At 45.5% G+C, this 15,241-nt stretch overlaps 1 protein-coding gene across 1 annotated transcript in view; it reads left to right on the top strand.

The window, feature by feature from the left end:
• The first annotated feature begins 1,513 nt into the window (after positions 1–1,513).
• The window catches only part of AFF4 (AF4/FMR2 family member 4), an 88,776-nt gene continuing 75,048 nt past the window's right edge, over positions 1,514–15,241 (top strand). Inside the window, exon 1 of the mRNA XM_025387565.1 lies at positions 1,514–1,909. The gene's annotated coding sequence lies outside the window, so the exon portion shown is untranslated. The remainder of the gene's footprint in view (positions 1,910–15,241) is intronic.

The raw sequence follows: 15,241 nt of genomic DNA, 5'->3' as shown, positions 1-15,241 counted from the left end.
ACTACAGGCGCCCGCCACCTCGCCCGGCTAGTTTTTTGTATTTTTTAGTAGAGACGGGGTTTCACTGTGTTAGCCAGTATGGTCTTGATCTCCTGACCTCGTGATCCGCCCGTCTTGGCCTCCCAAAGTGCTGGGATTACAGGCTTGAGCCACCGCGCCCGGCCTCTTTTCTTTTTTTTTTTTTTGAGACGGAGACTGGCTCTGTCGCCATGCTGGAGTGCAGTGGCACGATCTCGGCTCACTGCAACCTCCGCTTCCCAGGTTCAAGTGATTCTCCTGCCTCAGCCTCCCAAGTAGCTGGGACTACAGGCACATGCCACAATGCCCAGCTAATTTTTGTATTTTTAGTAGAGACGGTTTCACCATGTTGGCTAGGATCGTCTCCATCTCTTGACCTCGTGATCCACCTGCCTCGGCCTCCCAAAGTGCTGGGTTTAGAGGCGTGAGCCACCACGCCCGGCCAATATCTTCTTTTTGAAATGATGAACAAAAGGTTCGTCCCTGGACAGTTACCCTATTAGATTCTATGAGACCTTTTGAAAACCCTGTCAAGTCTGTATCATTTTACTATCTGAGTTAAATTATGGCTTGCCCTGACTGGAACGATGTTTAGAGGTGAAAGAAGTGTTCAGAATGATATGCGAAGAAAAACATTAGTGGTCCGGGTGCGGTGGCTCACGCCTGTAATCCCAACACTTTGGGAGGCCGAGGCGGGTGGATTGGTTGAGGTCAGGAGTTCGAGACCAGCCTGGCCAACATGGTGAAACCGTGTCTCTGTAAAAATACAAAAATTAGCGGGAGGTGGTGGCGCCCGCCTTTAATCCCAGCTACTCCGGAGGCTGAGGCACGAGAATCGTTTGAACTCGGGAGGTGGAGGTTGCAGTGAGCCGAGATAGCGCCATTGCACTCCGGTCTGGGCGACAACAGCGAGATCTGTCTTAATAAATAAATAAAAAGAAAAACATCAGTGGCAAAAGATGTTTAGATGACGAAGAAGGAGGGACAGTTTGGCTTCTTAGGATAAGTTTACTGGAAATACCGAACAGCCTCCTGCGTCCTTTGCCTTTTCGCTGCACCTATTGAGGACTCGAGGCTTCGACACCTGGAACCACGTCTAGGGGGCTCCAGGTTGGGTCGGATCCCCACCAGGGGCGAGGGGCGTAAGGCCTGGGTCCCTCACCTGAGCCCCAGAACCGGCATATCCGGTTCGGCCCGGCCCCGCCCTTCGGAACCTCACTAGCGGGCTACGCGCAGGAGGGCGTGCGCTCCCGGATGTGCAGGCCCTGTCCTGCCCTGACAGCCCTGCCCGAAGCGGCCGCAGTGCCCAGAGGCTCAGGCCTAAACCGCTCGGGCGGGTCCTTTGCCTGGCCCGGGTCATCGGACCCAACAGCCGGGCACGTCACCACCCCGGGCGTCGCCTCCCGGCCCAGCCGGCCAACAGACCCCCGCCCCCTACTCCCCCAGCGGGGAGGGGCGCAGAGGCATCACGTGACGCCCCGCACCCGCCCGGCCCTGGTCACATGGTGGCACGGCCGCTGCGTCAGTCACAGCCCTGGCTGCGGGAGTCCAGCTGCCGTCGCCGCCGCCAGCGGACGGGGCGGGGATCCTGGTGCCAGGTCCTCGTCAACCCGCCCCCGCCGCCTCAGTCAGCCGTCCCAGCCCGGGCCCGACCGTCATGGAGCGGTGCGGGGCCTACGCCTGTTCCGTGTGAGGCGCGTCGCTGCCGCCGCAGCCGCCTTCGCTTGTCGAGGCCCCCGGAACCCCCGCCGCCTCCCGGAGCCCCTCGCCCTTGGCAGCCTGTCACCGCCCCCTGGGCGGGCTCGAATGCGCGTCCGGTGAAGGTGCAGGCCCGGCGCCGCCACTGCCGCAACCAGGAGATGGTTCGGGCCTAGCGGAGCCGGGACTGGAGGTAAGAAGGGCCGACAGACTGACCGAGGGCCGGGCCGGGCTGCGGGGATTGTGGCCGGGGCCAGGTGGGGTGGGTGGGGGGCCCCGCAAGTTCCGCGGGGAGCCTCGGGGAGACCCTCCGGGCTGGGGCTGCTCGATCAGGTTTCACCCCTCCCCTCATCTTCGCGTCCCACCCCACCACCTTCCCGCAAAAATAAGAAAATAAAAAAAGCTAACCCAATCCTAACAAAAATTCCCAGAAATCCATCTGTTTAGTGTTTCTCCTTTCCTCTTTCTTCCCTCAGGCATTCCATCGGCTGATTTGTTACTTTTTCATATCCTCCTCAATTTCAAATTATTTCTACTTAAAGAGAAAATAGGCCCAGATTCTGGCTAACATTACCCAACTAGTTCTCGCTTTCCTTCTCGCGATCCTGCGCACCTCTCCCACACCCCCACCCCCGCAAAAAAAAAAAAAAAAAAAAAAAAGGAAAAATTTCCGCCTTCGACTTGTGAAGGGGGTTGACTAAAAATGGGAACGTGGGGGGTATAATTCTCGAATACTGCCCCCCACAACTTCCGAATCGGTCTGTTACCTAGTTATCCCAGTAGCTTGTGCGTGGATATTGATGTTTAGGCCTTTCCTCCAGCTGCCTGTGCTTGGGGTTAATCTCGTAATTGACGTCAGTGCTTTGTTCCTTCTACTTTGCTGTTCCTTCCACTCTTTGAGGATGGATCATGGAGTACAGGAGTTTTGGGAGTAACCTTATTGCCTTTTCGTTTACAAACAATATTATTTTCAGGAAGTGGAAGTACACATCTGAAATGTTTGTATATGGAGTTCAAGGCGAAGAGTTCGATTTAGGGTTCTCGTAGTTTTGTCAGTTGTAATTCAGAATTATGCGGTTTCTTCCCTGCTGGCCATATGGAAATTTTAAACTAAGGCCAGTCACTTTTCCATTGACCAATGTTTTTCTTGATGGAATCTAAGCTATTGTCTGTGAATAGACTGTAAATGTAACATAAAATGTGTGCTAGTTTTAGGGCTCAGATGTGAAAAGCGCAAAGCTTCGTTTCTATATTGATTCTGCGCTTCATAAAGTGCTTTTTAAAACTCAACTGGCCTTTAACTTATCAAAATTGAAATATTTATGAGAACTTTCTTAATTCGGGATTTGATAAACAGCCTTTGTGGTCTGTGAGTCTGCCTAGAATCATCTTTGGTCATATGTGCATAGAGAAGTGTTGGCAAGTGGCCACTTGGTTTTCAACAAAGCTGGCTTATTTAAATTTCTCAGGTTCGTTTTCCTTGTTATCACTGCATCTTTCAGCTACTAAATATAAAAACAATTCCCAATAAGTTATTTTAAGTTATTTTTCAGAGTTAACTTACTAAAATCCTGGTAGCAGTCAAATTTTTCTTTTTTTATTACCAGTAGTTTCTTTCAATTTGTGGTGGTTTGCAGGCTGGTACTTTGATTTTTGTTAGCTCTGTAGAAACAGTAGGCAAATTTTACTTTAAATAAAATTTTGCTTCAAGTGGGGACAAGATAGGGTGTCTGAAAAAAGAGCCTAGCTGTGTTAATTGGAACATGATCTACAGTTTGGGAGTGTAAGGTGAAGCTGTGTAATTAAGAATTCTTAAAGGTAGAATATTTTTGTTCTGAATCACTTTCTACTTGTCAGATTCTCACATTCAGGTTGATACATCCTCTTCTATATACTCTTGAGTTGTTGTATCCTTTTCGTAACAATATATTCTGCAACCGGGCCTGGTGGTTCACGCCTGTAATCCTAGCACTTTAGCACTTTGAGAGGCCAAGGTGGCGGATCACCTGAGGTCAGGAATTCGAGACCAGCCTGGCCAACATAGTGAAACCCCATCTCTACTAAAAATACAAAAGTTAGCCAAGTGTGGTGGTGGACACCTGTAGTTCCAGCTACTTGAGAGGCTGATGCATGAGAATCAAATTAGCCAGGCATGGTGGTACACGCCTGTGGTCCCAGCTACTTCAGAGGCTGAGCTACGAGAATCGCTTAAGAATCGCTTGAACCGGGAGGCAGAGGTTGCAGTAAGCCAAGATCACACCGCTGGAGTGCAGTGGCTTGATCTCTGCTCACTGCAACCTCTGCCTCCTGGGTTCAAGCGATTCTCCTGCCTTAGCCTCCTGAGTAGTTGGGACTACAGGTGCATGCCACCATTCCCGGCTGATTTTTTTTGTATTTTTAGAAGAGACGGGATTTCAGCATGTTGGTCAGACTGGTCTCGAACTCCTGACCTCGTGATCTGCCCGCCTCGGCCTCCCAAAGTGCTGGGATTACAGGCGTGAGCCACTGTGCCCGGCCAATCTGGGCGATGTCTCAAAACAAACAAACAGAAGCCCACTATATATTTTGCATTGTAATTTTCTTTTTTTTCTGTCTCTTGCAGATATTGAGGGATGCATAATAATTTTCTTATAGATCTGTTACAGGGTCTTTGAGGAAGTACTATATTTATTCCTCTTTTTATCTTCCTCAGTATTTTGCACAATTACTAGATTGAATTTGAATGTGATAATATTTTGAACTTGAAATTGTTGTTCTATCAAGTTATCTAAGATTTCACAAAAAGGTAAGGAAAGCTGTATGAGCAAAGGATCAGTATTTGATTTTTGTTTTTTTTTTTTTTTTTTTTTTTTGAGACGGAGTCTGGCTCTGTCGCCCGGGCTGGAGTGCAGTGGCCGGATCTCAGCTCACTGCAAGCTCCGCCTCCCGGGTTTACGCCATTCTCCTGCCTCAGCCTCCCGAGTAGCTGGGACTACAGGCGCCCGCCGCCTCGCCCGGCTAGTTTTTTGTATTTTTTAGTAGAGACGGGGTTTCACCGTGTTCGCCAGGATGGTCTCGATCTCCTGACCTCGTGATCCGCCCGTCTCGGCCTCCCAAAGTGCTGGGATTACAGGCTTGAGCCACCGCGCCCGGCCAGGATCAGTATTTGAAAGGGAAAAACCAGTCAGTTTCAGAAGATGAGACAGAATATGAAGCTTTCTAGAAGTTATGCATTTTGCCTTTTTTGAGAAGGTAAGGTAAATGCCATGGTTTTATGTGTACCTAAGAGGAACAAATAAAACAGGTATTTCTTCCTTTGTGGCCATCTACTGGTTTAGAATGGAGTTCAAAATCTATGAGGACTTGACTTTTCTTTGTGGTATTTTAATACAATCAAAGAGGTATTCTGAAGTATTGAGAGCACACCTGGACAATGACCCAGAAGTACAGCATGTACTATAAAAAATTGATGACTTAGATTTTTTTTTTTTACTTTAGCTTTATTCTACAGATATCTCACTATAAAGACTTTTCTATGTGATATAAAGGTTCCCAGCTCTCCTGCATTCTTATTATGTTTTACCCATTCCCTTATTCATTTCCTCTGATAAGTTGGAACAATTCTATTTTATTTCTGGGAGGGTGTTAGCTAGTCTCAGTTATTGTGAAAGTTGGTGACTAAAGACTGCATAAAGCTAACCTGGCCTGTTACCTTGCCGCTTTTTCCTTTGGTTTAAGAAAAGCACTCCTACTGGCCAGGCGCGGTGGCTCACGCCTGTAATCCCAGCACTTTGGGAGGCCGATGCGGGCAGATCACGAGGTCAGGAGATCCAGACCATGCTGGCTAACACGGTGAAACCCCATCTCTACTAAAAAAAAAAAATACAAAAAATTAGACGGGCGTGGTGACAGGTGCCTGTAGTCCCAGCTACATGGGAGGCTGAGGCAGGAAAATGGCGTGAACATGGGAGGCCGAGCTTGCGGTGAGCGGAGATGGCGCCACTGCACTCCAGCCTGGGCGACAGAGTGAGATTCTGTCTCAAAAAAAAAGACAAGCACTCCTACTTGTTGTTAACTCCCTATACATACCCTTCTTGGTTATTTGAAGTGTTACTCTAATACATGGAAGAGAGCAGTAATATATGCTCCAGTTACTGAGTTTTGGCACATCATCTGCATTCCTATTTGTCTTGATGTTCATTTTCACTGGTATCATATCTTGGAAATTTTAACAGTACTGGGGCACAGAAAATATTAGAACCACCAAATTCAATTCCAGAGTATTCCGAAACATTTTAATACTAGAACTACCTATTCTATTTTTGAAGAAAAACAATCTTACCTAACTACCTGCTTTATCAGCTGTTCTTTGTTAAAAAATCTGTAACCTGGCCGGACTCAGTGGCTCATGCCTGTAATTCCAGCACTTTGGGAGGCCAAGGCGGGAGGATCACGAGGTCAAGAGATCAAGACGATCCTGGACAATATGGTGAAACCCCGTCTCTACTAAAAACACAAAAATTAGCTGGGCGTGGTGGCGTGTACCTGTAGTCCCAGCTCCTTGGGAGGCTGAGGCAGGAGAATCACTTGAATCTGGGAGGCGCAGGTTGCAGTGAGACGAGATCGCACCACTGCACTCCAGCCTGGCAACAGAGCAACACTCCATCTCAAAAAAAAAAAAAAAAAAAAAAAAAAATCTGTAACCTGAGGAATGTTCTGACAGAAGGCATTTTATGTAACTTTTTCTCTCTTGGAGTGCTTAATGAACGATGTTGGTGGCTTTTAGGCAAGGAAACATAGCTTATTAGTGGATACTGTTTTAAACTAATTACTTCAATAATCATTTCCTAGGACAGGTAAGAGAACTTCATGTATTCTTTTCCCAGGGTTGTTGGGTAGAAGAAATCAGGGACTGACATGAATAGATTGCACTGGAAAGCCAGTATGGTTTGATTATCCAGAGATCTGTTTGGGGACAGGGCTTTCTGGGGTTGCTTTGGGCCTAATAGCTCTCCCAGGATTTTGTCAGTTTGGAGTTGCCTAGTGGGTTATGACTTTTCCTTTTCATGTCATCGTTGGGGAAGGTACAGTTTTATGGAGAGGTGAGTACCAGCCAATACTCTGCAGAGACACACCTTCTCACCTTTTTGCAGTTGCTTCCATTTCTCCCAGTTGGAATATTATTTCTTCTATCTTGTTTCTTACCTGTTAAAATTTCACCATTTTTAAAGGCCTAATTCACATTTCATTGCCTTCTTGAAGTTTTGCTTAATTCTTCACCCCATTCCAATTGTGATCTACTTCCTTTCAGTCTTTGCATCACTTTGTAGCTCCTTTTTTTTTCTTTTTTTTTTTTCGAGACAGGGTCTCTGTCATCCAGGCTGGAGTGCAGTGGTGTGATCTTGGCTCACTGCAACCTCTGCTTCCCAGGCTCCAGCAATTTTCATGCCTCAACCTCCCGGGTAGCTGGGACTACAGGTGTGCACCACCGTGCCCTGCTAAGTTTTTTTGTATTTTTTATAGAAACGGGGTTTCACCCTGTTGTCCAGGCTGGTGTACCTCTTTTGATTATTTGTTATGCAGCTGCTGTGAAACTATAGCCTGCTGAGTAACGTCATGAAAAATGTATTAGGGAAGACACTAGTAAAAGAAGGACTGTAACTGTTGTAAAATTTCACTATGTGTTTCTAAAATATAAAAATTAAAACAATAATCACAATATTATACACTAAAAAAGTAACACTAATTCCTTAATATCATCTATATCCAGTTAAGTGTTCACATTTCCCTGATTATAGTTTTTGTATTGTTTTTACAATTTGTGTGAATTAGGATCCAAATAAGGTCTGTATATATTACATTGGGTTTAGGTGCATATCAGCCCTCTTTTTTTTAATTTGTAAGTTTTCCTCTGTCTTTTTATTGTGGTTATTCCCATATAGTTGGTTTGTTGGAGAAGCCAGGTCTTTGCCCTATGATACTTCTCAGAATCTAGATTGTGTTGATGAGATCCCAGTGGTTTCATGTAATATGTTCTTTTGTCCCTTGTATTTTCTGTACATTTTATTTTATTTTTTTATTTCTATTTTTTGAGATGGAGTCTCGCACTGTCACCTAGGCTAGAGTGCAGTGGCGTGATCTCAACTCACTGCAACCTCTACTTCCTGGGTTTCAAGCAGTCCTCCTGCCCCAGCCTCCTGAGTAGCTGGGACTACAGGTGCCTGCCACCACACCCAGCCAATTTTTGTATTTTTAGTGGAGACGGGGGTTTTGCCATGTTGACCAGGCTGATCTCGAACTCCTAACCTCAGGTGATCTGCCTGCCTCGGCCTCCCAAAGTGCTGGGATTATACGCGTGAGCCACTGCACCCAGCCTTTCTGTAGCTTTTAATAGTTAACATCTAGAAGTCTGGCCTGATTTACCATTGAATTAAATAAGATTTTAAATTAATAATAATTATTTTTTTGGACAGGGTTACACTCCATTGCCCAGGCTGGAGTGCAGAGTGCATGGGGCGGTCATGGCTCACTGCAACCTTGATCTGCTGAGTGCAATCCTCCTGCCTCAGCCTTCTAAGTAGCTAGGACTACAGGCACGAGACACCATGCCTGGCTAAATTTTTTGGTTTTTGCAAAGATGGGGTCTTGCTGTGTTGCCTAGACTGGTCACAAATTCCTGGCCTGAAGTAGTCCTCCCACCTCAACCTCTTAGTGTGCTGAGATTCCAGGCATGAGTTACTGCACCTGGCCATCTTTACTTTTTTTTTGAGACGAAGTCTCACACTGTCACCCAAGCTAGAGTGCAGTGGTGCGATCTTGGCTCACCGCAACCTCCACCTCCCAGGTTCAACTGATTCTCCTGCCTCAGCCTCCTGAGTAGCTGGAATTAACAGGCGCCTGCCACCACGCCCGGCTAATTTTTGTATTTTTAGTAGAGATGGGGTTTCACCACATTGGTCAGGTTGGTCTCGAACTCCTGACCTTAGGATGTCCCTGCCTCAGCCTTCCAAAGTGCTGGGATCACAGGTGTGAGCCACCTTGTCTGGCCCATGTTTACATTTTTAAATGGTCGGAAAAAGTCATTTTTTTTTTAGCAAGTGAATATTTTAGGAAACTCAGATTTCTCTCTCTCTCTCTCTTTTATTTTCCCCTGAGATGCAGTCTTGCTCTGTTGTCCAGGCTGTGCAGTGGTGTGATCTCAGCTCACTGCAACCTCCGCCTCCCAGGTTCAAGTGATTCTCCCTGCCTCAGCCTCCTGAGTAGCTGGGACTACAGGCCTGCGCCACCACGCCTAGCTAATTTTTATAGTTTTGGTAGAGATGGGGTTTTGCCATGTTGGCCAGGCTGGTCTTGAACTTCTGACCTCTGGTAATCTGCCTGCCTTGGCCTTCCAAGGTGCTGGGATTACAGGCATGAGCCACCGGGCCGGCCAGGAAACTCAGATTTCAGTGTCCATAAATAAAGTTTTATTGGAACACAGACAACACACCCATTTGTTTATGTATTGTCTGTGGCTGCTTTTGCTGCTGTGATGGCAGAATTTAGTAATTGTGACTATATGGCCTGCCAAACCTGAAATATTTACTTCCCTAAAAACATTCGTTGAATCCTGCCTTAGCAGATCAAATGGGCCTTAGTGGATACTTGGGTTTGAGGATTTTCTTAGCATTGAGCAGTTACTTACAAGGTCCCTATTTACTGTGGTGGCTGTTAGGGTTTTTTGTTTGTAGAATATGTATATTTGTCTAATACGTATGTGTATAATACACACATACATTACATATATTACATGTATTATATATATATTACACATCTTGTGCATTATATATACTATAAAATATAGTAAATATAGTTTATATTATATATAGTGCATATAGCATATGTTATATGTAGTATATATAATATACTCTGCGGTATATTATATACTATATAATCTATGTAATGTTGTATATTTTTTAATATATATATTTTGTTTGTTTGTTCGTTTGTTTTCTTTTGAGACGGAGTCTCGCTCTGTTGCCCAGGCTGGAGTGCAGTGGCACGATGTTGGCTCACTGCAGCCTCTGCCTTCAGGGTTCAAGCGATTTTCCTGCCTCAGCCTCCAGAGTAGCTGGGATTATAGGCGCATGCCACCACTCCTGTCTAATTTTTGTATTTTTAGTAGAGATGGGGTTTCACCATGTTCATCAGGCTGGTCTTGAACTCTTGACCTCGTGATTTGCCCACCTCGGCCTCCCAAAGTGTTGGGATTACAGGCGTGAGCCGCCGCACCCGACCTGTATAGTTATAGGTACACTATTATGTAGTATACTATGCAAGTGAGCATTACCGCCTGAGCTCTGCTTCCTATCAGATCAGATTCTCATAGTGATACGGACAGGAGGCAGGGAAATATTGGCTAGAAGAGGGTGGGACACCTGGTGAGGGCCCCTCAAGCCTGGACCCATAGCCCTAAATAAGAACTTCACATCCCTGTTTTCCTGCCTGAATGTTGCCTTTTCCATAACTACCCCGGCCCGCCATGCTCCCCCCCCACCCAGTACCCATAAAAACCCCAAGCTCCACTAGCAGAGGAACAGAGTGGTACGGCAGAGAAGGAGAGAAGAGAAGAATTAGAGAAGAGAAGCAGCAGCTGGATACCAGAGACTATGGGTTGGAGAGGATTTCAGCTAGGGACAGCTGAGCTCCAGGGGAAGATTATCTTCCCACTCCATCCCTTTTCCAGCTCCCCATCCTGCTGAGAGCCACTTCCACCACTCAATAAAATTTCTGCATTCACCATCCTTTAAGTTCATGTGACCTGATTCTTCCTGAATACCAGAGAAGAACCTGGGTACCAAGAAAGCAGGATGTGAAAGGCTATCACCCTGACCTTCCACTGAGCTTAACACTTAGCCATCCGTGGACAGCAAATGAAAAAAGAGCATTGTTTGTAACACACACTGTCTGGGGCTCCAGAGGTCGTGGGCAACCACCCCTAGATGCTGCCATGGGCCGATATGGGGTTCATTCCTGCTGGCACCCAAAGGCTCCTGCACCGATTCACCCTGTGTGCTCCCCCTCCCACAAGGGGTTTGAGCATGGCGGGTAAGCAAGTGAGCCACCTCTGTCACAAGTCATGTGGTGGGGTCGAGGGAACTATGCCGTGTCAATAGGAGCTCAAACCCTGTTGTGAACTGCACATGCAAGAGATCTAGGTTGCATACTGCTTCTGAGAATCTAATGCCCCATGATGTGAGGTGGAATGGTTTTCTTTCAAAATCATCTCCCCGCAACCCCTGTCCATCCATGGAAAAATTGTCTTTTGTGAAACTGGTCCCTGGTGCCAAAAAGATTGGGGATTGCTCATCTGCATGACTTTCCTGAATCTGGAATGCGTACCACGTGTTCAAGAAGCCCAGGAAAAGGCCCTTGGAACTGGAAGGGACTGGTAGAAAGTATGAGATTAATCTGATGAGGAGACAAGAGTCAGATCAAGTAGAATATTGTAAGCCATGTTGAGGACTTTAAAATTTACCTAAAGTTTATCTTAAGGTAAACGGAAAGCTTATTTAAAAATTTTAAGCAGGAATTAGGCAATCTGACCTGATTTGCATCTTAGAAAGATTACTTTGGCTGCTGTATGGCATATAAAGAGAGACTGAGGGAAGTAGAAGTCCAATTAGAAAGGCTATAGCATTTATTCAAGCCAGAGATAAAATGTTGTGTGTTTTGAACCATGGCAGTGGAAAAATAAGTGAGGAGGGAGATTCAAAATATATTTTGGAGGTTATAGTGATGGATTGGATTTGGAAAGAGATTGAAGGAAGAATTCAGCAAAAGCAGTTGGCTGACTGGATGCACTACTATTGGGATGAGGATCACTGGAGGAGGAGTGGTTGGCGGTAAGGGAAAGCAGATCAGAAAATTAATTTTAGATGTATTAAGATTGAAATTTTTGGGACTGGGCATGGTGACTCATTACAAAGTTACTGTACTCCCAGCACTTTGGGAGACTGAGGTGGTAGGATTACTTGAGGCCAGGAGTTTGGGACCGGCCTGGGCAATATAATGAGATCATGCCTCTACAAAAAATTAAAAAGAAGAACAAAATTAGCCAGGTGTGGTGTCATGCACCCTTTAGTCCCAGCTACTCAGGAGGCTGAGGTGGGAGGATCACTTACCTAAGGAGTTTGAGGTTGCAGTGAACTATGATTGCACCACTGCACTCCAGCCTAGGTGACAGACTGAGACCCTGTCTCTGAAAAATAAAAAATTACAATAAAAACAAAAAAAGAGATATCTTAGTTTTGAAGCCTTTGGGATTAAAAAAAGGTACACTTTTTTTTTTGTTTTTTTTTTTTTAATAGATTCTCCCTATGTTGCCTAAGCTGGTCTTGAACTCCTGAGCTCAAGCAGTCCTCTTACCTTGCCTTCCCAAAGTGCTGAGATTACAGGCATGAGACATAGTGCCTAGCCCTGATTTAGATTTCTTAGATAGCCAAAGAGCATTGTCAAACAGGTTCCTGGATGTGCGGTTTTGTATTTCAGAAGAGAAAGTATCATGGGGAGCATATGTGGGCATTCTGGTTGTAGGCATAGAGTTTTTTGTTTTTTGTTTTTTGTTTTTTTTTGAGATGGAGTCTCACTCCGCCACTTAAGCTAGAGTGCAGTGGCACGATCTTGGCTCACTGCAGCCTCTGCCTCCCAGGTTCAAGTGATTCTTATGCTTCAGCCTCTCAAGTAGGTGGAATTACAGGCATGCACCACTATGCCCAGTTAATTTTTTTTGTATTTTTAGCAGAGACAGAGTTTCACCATGTTGGCCAGGCTGGTGTTGGACTCCTGACCTCAAGTAATTCGCCCGCCTTGGCCTCCCAAAGTGCTGGGATTACAGGTGTAAGCCACCACGCCTGGCCACATAGAGATATTTTAAGCTTTGGGAATGTAAGGAGAGGATATAAAATGAATGAGAATGAGACCCATGGCTGAGCACCAGAGGAGCACTAATTTTGAAGATGTCTGGTAGGTAGGATGGGAAGAGCCAGAGGAGCTGGGGACGCTGGGAAGGCTAAGTGTTACAGAAGCCAAAGAGTGTATCAAGGAGAAATAAGTGGCTGAATGTATTGAATGGTAAGTCAAGTAAAATGGTAAAATACCTGTTGGATTTAGCAATATGGAAGTTGCTAATGATCTTGGCAAAGAAATACGATGTCGGAAATTGTAAACAGAATGTTGGGAAATTGGAAACAGTAGAATGTTGAATAGTGATTGGATACAGCATTTTGGAAAGTATTAATAATTTGGTTGTATCTACTAAAGTTGAAAATGCTCATCCTCTGCAGCCCAGTAGTTCCACTTCTAGCTGTCTATTCTAGAAGAACTCTCACTCATTGGTGCGAAAAGATGTGCATAAAAATGATCATTTAGTATTGTTTTTAATGGCAGAAAAAGGGGAAACTACCTAAATATGTGTCATCTGGAGAGTAGATAAGTAAACTGTGTGGATATACAGTGAAAATAATGGATTATTTATTTTCCATTATTACAATGGAATACATTTCCATACATTACAATAGATTAACCTTGTAATGCTGAGCATTAAAAAAATTGAGTTGTTGGCCCGGCGCGGTGGCTCAAGCCTGTAATCCCAGCACTTTGGGAGGCTGAGACAGGTGGATCACGAGGTCAGGAGATCGAGACCATCCTGGCTAACCCGGTGAAACCCCGTCTCTACTAAAAAATACAAAAAACTAGCCGGGCAAGGTGGCGGGCGCCTGTAGTCCCAGCTACTCGGGAGGCTGAGGCAGGAGAATGGTGTGAACCTGGGAGGGGGAGCTTGCAGTGAGCTGAGATCCAGCCACTGCACTCCAGCCTGGGCGACAGAACGAAACTCCGTCTCAAAAAAAAAAAAAAAATTGAGTTGTTAAGAGTATACCTTTTTAGTAACGTTGAAAAAATATGCAAAACAATTCAGTTTCTTATTTAGAGATACGTACATAAGTAGTAAAAGTATAAAGAAATTCCTGACTTGGTGTGATGACTCATGCCTATAATCCCAGCACTTTGGGAGGCCGAGGTGGGCTGATCACCTGAGATCAGGAGTTTGAGACCCCATCTCTACTGAAAATACAAAAATTAGCCTGGTGTCATGGCAGATGCCTGTAGTCCCAGCTACTCAGGAGGCTGAGGCAAGGAGAATTGCTTGAACCTGGGATGCGGAAGTTGCAGTGAGTTGAGATCGTGCCACCGCATTCCAGCCTGGGGAACCAAGTGAGACTCTGTCTCACAAAAAAAGAAAATAAATTCCTGAGAATGATTGACACCAAAATCAGAATAGTGTCTACTGCTTATAGGGGGAGAGAGTACTTGGAGATGTGATCCAGGAGAAGTACACAGTAGCCTTCTACTATGTTGGTAATGCTTTATTTCCTAAGGTGGTTGTTTGATGGGTAGCACAACTGTTCACTGTATTGGTCCTTATCTTTTGGGGTAACATTTTATAAAATGAATGGTTGCTGAGGAAGTGGAGAATCACCAAAAGTCCTTTTGAGAAGCTTGGCTGGAGAGAGTTGGGGGCCAGTGAAGACTTTTTTTTTTTTTTTTTTTTTTGGAGACAGTCTCGCCTTGTTGCCCAGGCTCTGGAGTGCAGTGTCACGATCTCTGCTCACTGCAACCTCTGCCTCCTGGTTCAAGCGATTCTCCTGTTTCAACCTCCTGAGTAGCTGGGTCTACAGGTGTGCACCACCATGCCCAGCTAATTTTTATAATTTTAGTAGAGACAGGATTTTGCCATGTTGGCCAGGCTGATCTCGAACTCCTGGCCTCAAGTGATCTGCCCGTCTCAGCCTCCCAAAGTGCTGGGATTACAGCAGACATGAGCCACCATCCTGGCCTTCTTAAAATCTTTTTTAAAGAATACGTTTGAATGCTGATGGAAAGGATTCGAAGGATTCATTAGAGATGGAGAAGTTGAAGTTATTTGAGAAAAAGTCGCGACTGCTAAAGGTCTAGAAGACAGCAAAATGAGGATAATTGTTCTTTGTTAGGAAGATTTGAGTTTTTTTCCTTTGTCACTGGGAGGGAGGAGAATAGATGTAGACGCTGATAGTTTGAAAGCTGATGGTTGATTGATAAAAATATTTTTCTTCCATTGTTTTTTAGTTTTATTTTATTTTTGACATGGAGTCTCGCACTGTCGCCTGGGCTGGAGAGCAGTAGGGCGATCTTGGCTCACTGCAACCTCTGCCTCCTGGATTCAAGCGATTCTCCTACCTCAGCCTCCCGAGTAGCTAGGATTACAGGCACCCACCACCATGCCTGGCTTGTTTGTTTGTTTATTTATTTATTGAGACGGAGTTTCACTCTTGTTGCCCAGGCTGGAGTGCAGTGGCACAATCTCCACTCACTGCAACCTCTGCCTCCCGGGTTCAAGTGATTCTCCTGCCTCAGCCTCCCGAGTAGCTGGGATTACAGGCATGTGCCACCATTCCCAGCTAATTTTGTATTTTTAGTAGAGACATGTTGGTCAAGCTGGTCTGGAACTCCCAACCTCAGGTGATCCGTC

This window comes from Theropithecus gelada, chromosome 6 (assembly GCF_003255815.1).
Source record: "Theropithecus gelada isolate Dixy chromosome 6, Tgel_1.0, whole genome shotgun sequence".
NCBI classification, from domain to species: domain Eukaryota; kingdom Metazoa; phylum Chordata; class Mammalia; order Primates; family Cercopithecidae; genus Theropithecus; species Theropithecus gelada.
This window is presented reverse-complemented; position numbering and strand designations above follow the sequence as displayed.